At 35.1% G+C, this 10,435-nt stretch overlaps 1 pseudogene across 1 annotated transcript in view; it reads right to left on the reverse strand.

Annotated features, from left to right (window-relative positions):
- The window catches only part of LOC114264242 (dammarenediol II synthase-like), a 93,887-nt pseudogene extending 87,356 nt beyond the window's left edge, over positions 1 to 6,531 (reverse strand). Inside the window, exons 1-5 of the transcript XR_014339487.1 lie at positions 6,410 to 6,531; positions 1,133 to 1,382; positions 828 to 1,016; positions 571 to 660; positions 274 to 471 (exon numbers count right to left, since the gene is read on the reverse strand). The product of XR_014339487.1 is annotated as a dammarenediol II synthase-like (transcript). The remainder of the gene's footprint in view (positions 1 to 273; positions 472 to 570; positions 661 to 827; positions 1,017 to 1,132; positions 1,383 to 6,409) is intronic.
- Positions 6,532 to 10,435: the final 3,904 nt, after the last annotated feature.

Below are 10,435 nucleotides of genomic sequence, written 5' to 3' on the forward strand. Positions count from 1 at the left end.
AAGTTATATGATGACTTTGCCCTTTAAACATATTTGATTGTTCTTATTTGGAACAAGATTCAAAATTCAGGATCAAATATGTCATAACTGAAAAGTTAGGAATTAAAGTGACACAAGTCACAAATTACAGGGACTGTTAATATAATTTACCCTGTTATGAATCCTATATTTACATTGTATTTTATGGATCCACATAGGAGGTGAAAAAATGATAATATGTATCTGGTGACAAATATTACTTTCCTTTTACTAATGAGATTGTATTAATTTTACCGATAGACAAGTCTTCCCCCAAGAGGGTATCCCTATAGCACCGCCATTATCAGGTATCCATTTCCGGGCTTTTGTCATTGCCCCATCTTGTCCACCATCAGGCCCTTCTCCGAGCAAACGTAGAGCAACGTAGCTAAGGGCCGAGCCAATCATGGTGTTGTGGCCCTCTATGTAATATCCCCATCCACCATCATCATCCTGCATAATACAGACATTTGTCACATTTTAGATATATAGTTCATTAATGACTTTGATATTGAACATTAAGGTTGTGTTTGGATCTTGAGTAATACATGCTTGATGAAGATAGATTTAGCGAACCAACTCCTTTTTGTGTTCCCATGTTAGGATAGTATTAATTGCTCCACTTATGTGTAGGATAATGATCTGCATTAGTTATATTGCATTACCAACACTTAGGTGAAAATTTGATTAGTAAATCTATATGTACATGTGAAACATTGTGGGTTTGGTATCGGTTTTGTTGTGTTTTCTGCAAAATGAAAATAGAAAATGGAAAATGAAAACCCAATGAAACAGGAGTGAGCGCTTGCTAGGGGTGGTGTAAAAAACATTGGGCCTGCATTTTCAGCGGCCCAGTGCCCATCCCTTGCTTGGATGGCGCAATTTAACCGAATAGCTTTCCTCAAAGCAATTGTTGCCGCCTCATAGGCCACTTCTTCTTTCTCCCCTAGTCTCACAGGTGGTATGCTTAGGTCGATATTGTTGTTTTCCTTTTTAAGCTGTGGATTGAAGATAAAAATACATGTGAAGGTGGGCCGCACGAGCATCAGCATATCATTCAACAAGTTCACAGTCATGTTTCCCACTTGGTCATGCAATAGTCGTAAGTGTTCACTTGCATTCGCATTAGAAGATCAGAACAAGGCAGAGCCTGAGCTCGATCATTTTTGAATTTCTTGTTATATTCTTCTCGTGCTTTTTCAACTGCTGCTCGCTCTTCTGTCGACACTACATCAGGGTCAAACTCCCAAATTTGTCTACCAATATATTTGTCGGTACTAAACAAGTATGGTCCATGACCTTTAGCAATCTTCAGCTTCCACATTTTCTTGTTTTTTCAAGTTCTCAACTTCTTTTTTAGGCGTCTGCATTCATATGACATAAATTAGAAGGTACTTGATAAATTATTATTTTAGATACTTTCCGAATTAGATTATTTTTAGTTTGTTTTTAATTGTTCTCAAATGATCACATATAATGTTTAATGAGCTCTGTTCTATAAGAATTTATAAAATAAAAATATTTGTTAGAATTTAGATGGTAGATTTCAATATTCCCAATTTAAATTTTAGGCTCCATGTGGTGAAAGGTATGACTTTGGATAAGATTATAAAGTTGTGAAGTTAGCAATTTTCTTTATGAATTTTGGGATTCTATTATTTGACATAGCAAAAAACTCTTTAACAGTAAGAAAAATGGAGAATTTTATATAGTTTTATGCCACTTGCACAAAAATATAATAAAAATTGCGGATTAGTGATAGTTTTAGAAAATTATTTCAGATTTATAAATAAAAAAAAATTGTTTTTAATTATTAAGACATATAAACTCTGTCAATTATTTATAATTATATTTCAAAATCACCCTGAATTGCAATTTTCCAAAAATATAAGCATAGATATAAGAGTGAATTCTATAATTTTGTGGGTACATCCCTTGCTTCCCTTGCCTTTGCTTACATGTCATTAATGCATTGGTGAATAAATCTTATCTTTCATTGCATTGCATCATGAATGACGTGTAAGGTGCTACTTATGTGCCATTACTGAAGCAGTGAAATAATAAATATTTTTAATAGATTGCGACAATGCATGAATGATGTTTAAAGGTATCATATTAGATGATAAGTAAATTTGATACAAACATTTGATGATGTTGACATTACGTAATTAAAATGATGATCTTGAGATTACGTAATTAAGTAATTAAAATGAACACAAAGCAGATAGCTATTGCACATAAGAGAGAGGGGGAGAAATTTTGAAGTTATAATTCATTGCAAAGAGTGGTGTGTACATAACATTTAATGAATGTTGACAAGTTTAAAATAACTATTTATATATATATAATTATTAAAATGTTATTGTCATGTTTGGGGGGTTTTTTTTTTTTTTGTGTAGTTTTGTTTTTTTTTTTTTTTGGTTTATTTTTGTTTTTAGTGAATTTTTTAAAGATATTTTAAAAAGTTTTATACTTTTAAATTTTACTTGACGAGACAAACTAGAAAATTAAATATTTGAAAAAACGTTTCGAAAAGATAAACAAGCAAAAAATAGTTTTTTTGATTTATTTTGGGTTTTTAAATTTATTTTTTGAAATTTTTTATTTTTAGATTCGTTTATATAAGATAGACCACAAAAGTTTTAAAAAAATTAAAAAAAGTTGACATGATTTTGAAAAAAAAAAATCACTAAAAATAAAAAAAATTAACTTATTTAAAAGTTCCCAAACATCAAATGTATATCAGATGTGACGACCGGCCTTCTTTTTTCCCTTTCCTTCTTTCCTTCTTCGCTTTGTTCTATTTTTATTTTCGTTGGATTGAAACGTCCGGGAATGGTTTCCTAGTTCTTATTTTGTTCGGTGTTGAATTTCAGTTGTTCCGAAGGGTGCGCGGGTGAGTCCAGGGTGCCCGGGAGCGAAGTTGAATTTTTGGGCTACTGGGCCAGGGCCGCACGTGCGGAGCCCTAGGCTGCACGTGCGGAATTGGGCCGCTCGTGCGGTGGGAGAGGCCGCACGAGTGGTGGAGCCTGCCACCCAGAAATTGCATACTATCTAAGGGCGCTCGAGCGAAGGAAGATGGGCTGCACGAGCGGCGGAGGTGGGCGCTTGAGCGGTTGGGAAGGCCGCACGAGCGGCCAACTGGGCAGTCCATGACCTGTTTTCTTATAACATTTTGGTCCGAATTTAACACCCATTATACACATCTCTTCCTCACTCTAAACCCTATATTTCTCCCCCTTCTCTCTAGAAAACTCCTTCAAACATCACAACTCTTTGATTTTGCAAATTCTTGGGCCAAGATCTTCATCATCTCTCTCAAGATCTTGAAGATCCAAAGCTAGGGCTTCATTTGGGTGGTGGAAATCAAGCTCTCTCTCTCACCTTCAAAGTTAGGGTTTCATCTCATCTTCCATCAACAAGTTTGAGATGGGGTTTCCTTTGAGTTATATGTATGTTTATACAAGTTTTAGTTGATTTTTGTGAACTCCTCCATGTATTTCGAAAATGGAGTCTAGGGCTCAAGAAATTGTTGATTTTGTTTGATGAAAAACTCATCCTACCTTCTTCTAAAGATTTTTGAGGAATGTTGAACCTTATGGATTGAGATTGATAGGTATGAAGAGATTTTATAAAGGAGATGGAAAAATGTTTGGGTTTTGTAAAAACTTAGAAATTGGGGCATTTTTGAGAACATGGGAAATCCATGGAATAAACAGCTCTCTTGTGTTTTAAATGGCTGTGTGAGTGTGGAGTCTACATTGTGGTGAGAAAAGTGATAATTTCCTTGACATATGAAAATGAGGGATGTACTCTCAAGTTGTTGATTAGTTGCAGGAGAAGTATTTTATTGTGAGATGATAATTGTTGAACACCATGGATTTTGAGAATTGATATTTGAAATTTCATATAGTCTTGGAATGGCTAGAATGTTAAGAAATGTGTATGATGATGAGCTAATACTATGTGTTAATTAGCATCGGTGGAGCATGTGATAATTTTGTGTGATGACATTGGAGGAAGGTGAATGAAGAAATATTATGAGACATCATTTGTTGCATTATATTCTCATTTAATTTTTGTTATTTTTATACATCTTGGCATGAGTTTGGAAAACATTTACATTGAGAAAGGTTATGTTATGATAAGAACTAATGGAAATGTTAAAGGGGTAAATACGTGGTAAGTCCAGTTAGAGGGTATAGTCGTACTTGATAAGCTGGCCTGAGTGTCCATGGTGAAAGGCCAGAAAACCGCGCGGATAGGTGTCGAGCCTTCCGGTTAATACCGGTAAAAATGACAATTTGGTAGCACTCGTAGAGTCTACTTCCAGACACCAACCTAGGGATTACCAGTGTCGTATTTACCGCCCCTTATGATCTAATAGTGAAAGTTTGAAATTGATGGAATTGTTAAACATTAATGAAAACTTCGTGATTTTTAAGAAAAGCATGACATGAGATTATTTTGAAATGGCATGGCATACATTTGCATGTACATTAAATGTTGAGAATCTTGCATAAATATATATATACTTTGTTAAGATTTCTCTACTGGGCTTTATGCTCACCCCTATGGGTTTTGGTGCAGGTAAAGATATGGTGCTCCCGTCGAATTGAGGGCGTGCAAATGTTTTGAGAAGAGTAGTGTGCTCTTTATTTTGTTGTGATTATCTGTAAAGCCAAGGGCTATTTTTGGTATGGGTCCGAGAGACCACTTTTGTGTAACCAGGCTTAAGCCTCGAAAGTTGTAGCCCGTAAGGGCATTTTATTTATTTTTTTGGAACCAGATGTTTCACTTGCTATAGATTTAGGTATTCTTTTATGTCGTGAATGTATAGCGCATGTGGGACTTTGTATTAAACCCTCTTAACCAAATATGGAAAGATGGAAGGATTATTGTTATTATCTAGTGAATGTTCATTAAAGTGGGTAGTTCATGTTGAAATATTTTCGGGGCGTTACATCAGATATGCACATATGTGCTAATGTTTTGTTTGTTTTTTTTTTTTTTTTTTTTTTTTTGAGAAAAAGTTATAAAGCATTTGTATTAAAATAAAAGTTAATATCATACTAAACAAAAAAAAAAAACAAAAAAGGACTAAAATAAGAAAACATATTGAAACTATAACAATAAAGTACAAAATTTGTTAAAGAATTTGCAACAGTATGTGAAAATTACTAATCTACTCAGAGATGTGATTTGAAAAATAAGATATCCACATTAAAAAAAAAAAAAAGCTCTGCCCCTTCGTCGCCATTCCTATCGCCATTGTCTTTGTTTTTGTTGTTCAACTCTGTCATTGCATTCTTGTAGATCGGTCACTGTCGAAAGCCAGAGTTGAAGAAGAAGAAGAACATCCACAACAATAAGAGAAGAGGATTGAAAGAATAGAGGACTATTGTGAGTGTTAAAAATTCAAAAATCTATAGCAAAAATTGGGAGAAAAGCTCTTAAACCCTCATGAGCCAATATCCATCCTAAGAGTAAAATTTTCAGTTATATAATACATCACTTTAAGAAAAATTATTCTAAAGAATCCGTACTTGACATTTTTTGTGAGAAATTTTATAATAAACATTTTGTTTTTGGTATGCTATATAAAAGTTATAATATTGTGATTTTGATATTATTTTGCCTCATAATTAAGTTATTTTCAGTTATAATCAAAGCAGCACAATAGATTCTTACCAAATTGTCACTCAAGGTGATGTTACAATGGGGTGTACATTGTATACATTTGATAACCATTTTTCATTATAAAATATCATAACAAAATTACTGAAGTGTTAACTTCATCATTCTTAATCTTATGGTGCACACTATAAATTCATTATCCATAACTTTATCACAACACCATGAAAATTTATAATTTTTATAACAAAAAATCGTAACATTTTTTTCAATGTACTTTTTTAAGAATGCATGTTGTAGATTTCTCTCAGCACTTTAGATATAATTAGAACAAAAATCACAACTAGCTCATAACCAATACATCCATGAGTCGTTAAAAAAAAAAATCCCCAGTCGCAATGAGTTATTACTACAGTTAATTAACTCATAATTACAGGCTAAAGAAGTCATAATTGAGCATATAACACATTTAAAATGAAATTTTTTCTTTATTGCCCTGATCAAACTTCTCTAATATTCATGATTGCAATTTGAAAAGTCATCAAGGAAAACTATGTGCATGTGTATTTGTGATGCATGAATGATTAGACATATTTATGTTTTATTTGGATAATAGATTTAGATATAAATGTAAAAAGAAAAATGAGATAAATATGAATGATTTATATATATATATATATTTTTCTTCTTTCTAATTTTTTATCTAAATCTATAATTTAAATACAATGTTAGGATGAATGAGAGGTGAACTGACTACCTTGACTTGTAGAAGTGAAAAGCTTTTCTTGCTTGCCGCAAGAGAGAGAGAGAGAGAGAGAGAGAGAGAGAGAGGTGAATTACAAAGTAGGAATATCAAAGGAGAGGAGCTTCAAAGGTGGGAATGGTAGAGAAAAGACAGGGAATACTTTACTTATATAGACTTTTCTCGAACATGTAACACTACCTGGGCTACTTTAGGGGTTGTTTGAAAAATTGATTTTTTGAAAAAGACATAAAACTAAATTATTAATTATACATACCTACTCAAAAGATCTGCTAAGTTCACATATTCCATAGTAAGATTTCCCTGTCTTTGACATCACACCAGCAATAAATTTAAGAGTTTATTGCACTTTATATTCCTAAATTATTATTAAATTTATTTAGTTTTTGAATTATCAACTCAGTCTATTAAATTCTTAAACTATCGATTAAATTTATTAAATTTATAAAATATTTAATTCAAATCTATTTGATCCATGAGATGATTATATAAATAAAATATAAGTCTATAAGTATTATTAATTAGTTAAAGACCTATTTAGTTAAAATTTTATTTTAAAAAAGTTGACGTAATTCTTATGGTGAATTTCCTTTATTGAGGTATATGTAATTATTTATAGTATTTTTTTACTTATCTTCTACAATGCCTATGTGCAGGGCTTTATCTAGTATTATATGTCAGATTTCATTTATAATTTTTTGTGGGGATGTATTTTTGAGGTCGTACCACGTGGCCGAGGTGCTGTTGAGGTGTTGGCCGAGGTACCATGTGGACGAGTCAAATTGTCGAGATGATTACGGTATTGCCGAGATATGGTGCGGTAATACTAGAATCCAAGATATTTGGATAGAAGACAAAAGTCCTAAATAAGTGATGCACTTAGTTCGGATAAGGATGAGGCTTTTGAGGAGTTCATCCACATCTAACTAAGAGTCTGAGATAAGCATTGTGCTTGAGTCCTATGAAGTAAGACTGCTAGGGGACGAGGACACTATTGGCTATAAAAGTAAGGCACCCCTGTGGGTATAAGGTATGCTTTTACTTATGCACTAAATACTTGATTTGATATCTTTGAGAGATAAGTGATTGACGTGATCGTCGGAGTGCCCCTGAGTAGACGAGCCACTGTGGTATTCTTATCTTCTTGTTGGTAGGTGTTTGGTTTAATCTATTCGGTTGCGTGCTCTCCAGCTAAGTTCCTTGTTTAGTTGTGAGGTAGGAAATCGACACCCACAAGTTGGCGTCGTCTGTGGGACCTTAGTATAGAATATATGGCCAACGTCGAACAAGAGGTGAGAGTCGGGGACGACATGCACAATGAGGAAGAGGAGTACATAAATCCAAACGTGGAAGGAGGAAATAATGACGAAGGAGTGCATGAAGTAAATCCTGAGGTCAACAATGCTACAAGGGGTTGTAATGGCTTGAGAAGAGGCAACTGGAAAGAATATTACAACAAGAGCGACTGCTAAGTATGGAAAGAAAGGTGCTTAAGAAGAGACGACGAGGTAAAAGACTTGGCGAACAAGTTGACGGACCTGTAGACTGTAGTAAACTTCATGATGCAGAGCAAGGTCGTACTGTCATGACCCAACCCCCGCCCCAAAGGATTAGGGAGGTAACTGGCCAGTAATCCGAGATTACCAAAGGCTTGCTTAACAGTAATCCAGTGATATGGGCTAACGGAAGCCTGTACATAATAAAATATATCATCCAATGAGCTGTGAAGACTTAAATGAACAAAACAAACCTCACATATCCACATAAGTCCATGTCAAGCTTGAATACAAAATAAAAACATAACTTAGGGATTAAATCCCAATAACAAAATAGTCTCAACAAAAGTCTTAAAAACATTCATGACACTTGTTCATAACACTTGCACACAATGCAAAAGGGTGAATTCTAAACCACCCATGAATTCACCCTTGAAGCTTGACTCGATTGGAACCTCGAAGTGAGGCACAGTAGTTAGCTTGACAAAAAGCAAAGTTCAAGTCCACGCCACTAAGTCTGGTCTTGAACTTGATCACCTATATACATATATAAAACAGTGAGGTAGAGCCTAGTGAATAATAACTCTGTAAAAGGGTTATGAATAATGTCCTTATAGTATTTAAAATAGTCAATTATCATCAGTGAATCAGTTTCTCATTTCAGAATCATATTGCAATTATAGCAGTCATACGTGGTACATCCATTAGCAGAACAGTACAATAGGTCTTAAAAGACCAAACAATCATATTTGATGGCCATCAATACAGTAAACAGTGGTTCCAAGATTTGGAATTGACAGAGATCTCTGTAACGGTAGCGGTAACAGTAACAGATGCTATGGATGCCATGAATATATTTCACAAATAGGACAATCATTCATTCAGTTAAAAATCATTAGTTCAAAAATAGAGCATCTTATAAGTCAGAAAATACATATAATTGAACATATCTTTACAAGGTTGTTACTCATAATTGGCTCCCTGAATCACGTGATTAGAATGCGGCGTTTGACCTACAAGAAAAGAAATAAATTAGTAATATTTTATTGAGTATGGAAGATAAAATTTGAAAATGATGAATAAAGGAAGATTACCAGAACAAAGTGCCTCATCATTAAGGCAAAATTCTCTTACTGGTTGTACTATTCTATCTTTTCCATGTCGGCTGGTCGAAGAAGAACCGTGGTCAATGCAGCACCAACTTCAATATCCTTGATGGTACTGTCGCTGAATTTTAAAAGTCGGTCACCTACACAAATCTCAGGGAGCCAGGCGTCCTCAGGAAAAACGTCTATCTCTTCTCTAGGTCTGACTGACCTTGGTTTGTTTGCAAATGGGGTATTAGTAGATTCGGTTAAGGCTAGCCCTTTCTCGGCCTCGGCCAGCTAGGAGATCAGCATAAAGTCTTCAGGGTCCTTCTCTTCATCAGAAGGGACAATTGTGATTTTAGCCTTTGCTTTGGCCTTTTTCACCCTCATTGGTTTTTAAACTAATTGAGGAGAAGAGGTAGATTGGACAGTGATGATGTCGGGCAATTCGGGGAGAAAGTCCTCAGCGGCCGCTGGTTTATGAACCATCTCCTCAGAAGTGGCGGCGATGGTCACTTTGGTGCCAAGTTTGAATGTAGGGAGAGCGAGAGGTAGGTTGGCAAGATCGTATGCGGGAGTGTCAACACCTCAGCGCTTTTTGCTGCGCGTCCTCCCAGCTGGAGCGTTTGTAGGTCGGCGACGACGTTGGCGTTGAGTTGGTGAAATGTGTTGGGATGGGGCTGAGGTGGACGGTTGGTTCACTGGTCAAATGTGGAGGCTTGATGTCACGACCCAAACCTGTCCCTATAGGTTTAGTGTCATAACCGACCAATAATCTTGGAATTACCAAAGACCTTTGACCTGAATATCATAATATAAGGGGCTGAAGCAAATATATAAAATACAATGTCCATAGAGCTGTGCAGACACACATGGGACAGTAATAGTAAAACTTATATATAGACATATGATGTCAAAATTTCACAAGTCATGCGCCACCATACAGAATTATCAAAAGGGACTTAGCCTTGTGTACATATAAACAAAACAAAATGAATAAAAACATCCGTAACATGGTTCACAAAAACTAGACTTCTTCCAACAGAACCTCCTCAAGAGGCACTGAGACTGGCTGACAAAATGCAACTTTAGGCCGTCAACTCTAGGCCTGGTCACGCGCCTGATCTCCTACATACATAATATAAAAAGTGAGCGGAAGCCTAGTGAATAATAACAGAGTAAAGATTTTAATGAATGATGTCCATAACAGATTTAGATATCAATTCTCTCATCAAAACAGAAACACCAGCATGTTCGTATAAAAAACAGAGCCATGTTCATATACATATTCAAATCATGCATGGTGCATCCATTAGCATTAACATATCTCTTTGGTCAAGCATATCAAGTTCCATAAAGGAGCTTCCAGTACCAGGTAACATATCTCATACGTGGGCCATGGTATTGTTTCCCTTGGGCGAAGGCTGGGGCCACAG

The sequence above is a fragment of the Camellia sinensis genome, chromosome 9, assembly GCF_055761805.1.
Source record: "Camellia sinensis isolate YWXY chromosome 9, ASM5576180v1, whole genome shotgun sequence".
Classification (NCBI taxonomy): Eukaryota; Viridiplantae; Streptophyta; class Magnoliopsida; order Ericales; family Theaceae; genus Camellia; species Camellia sinensis.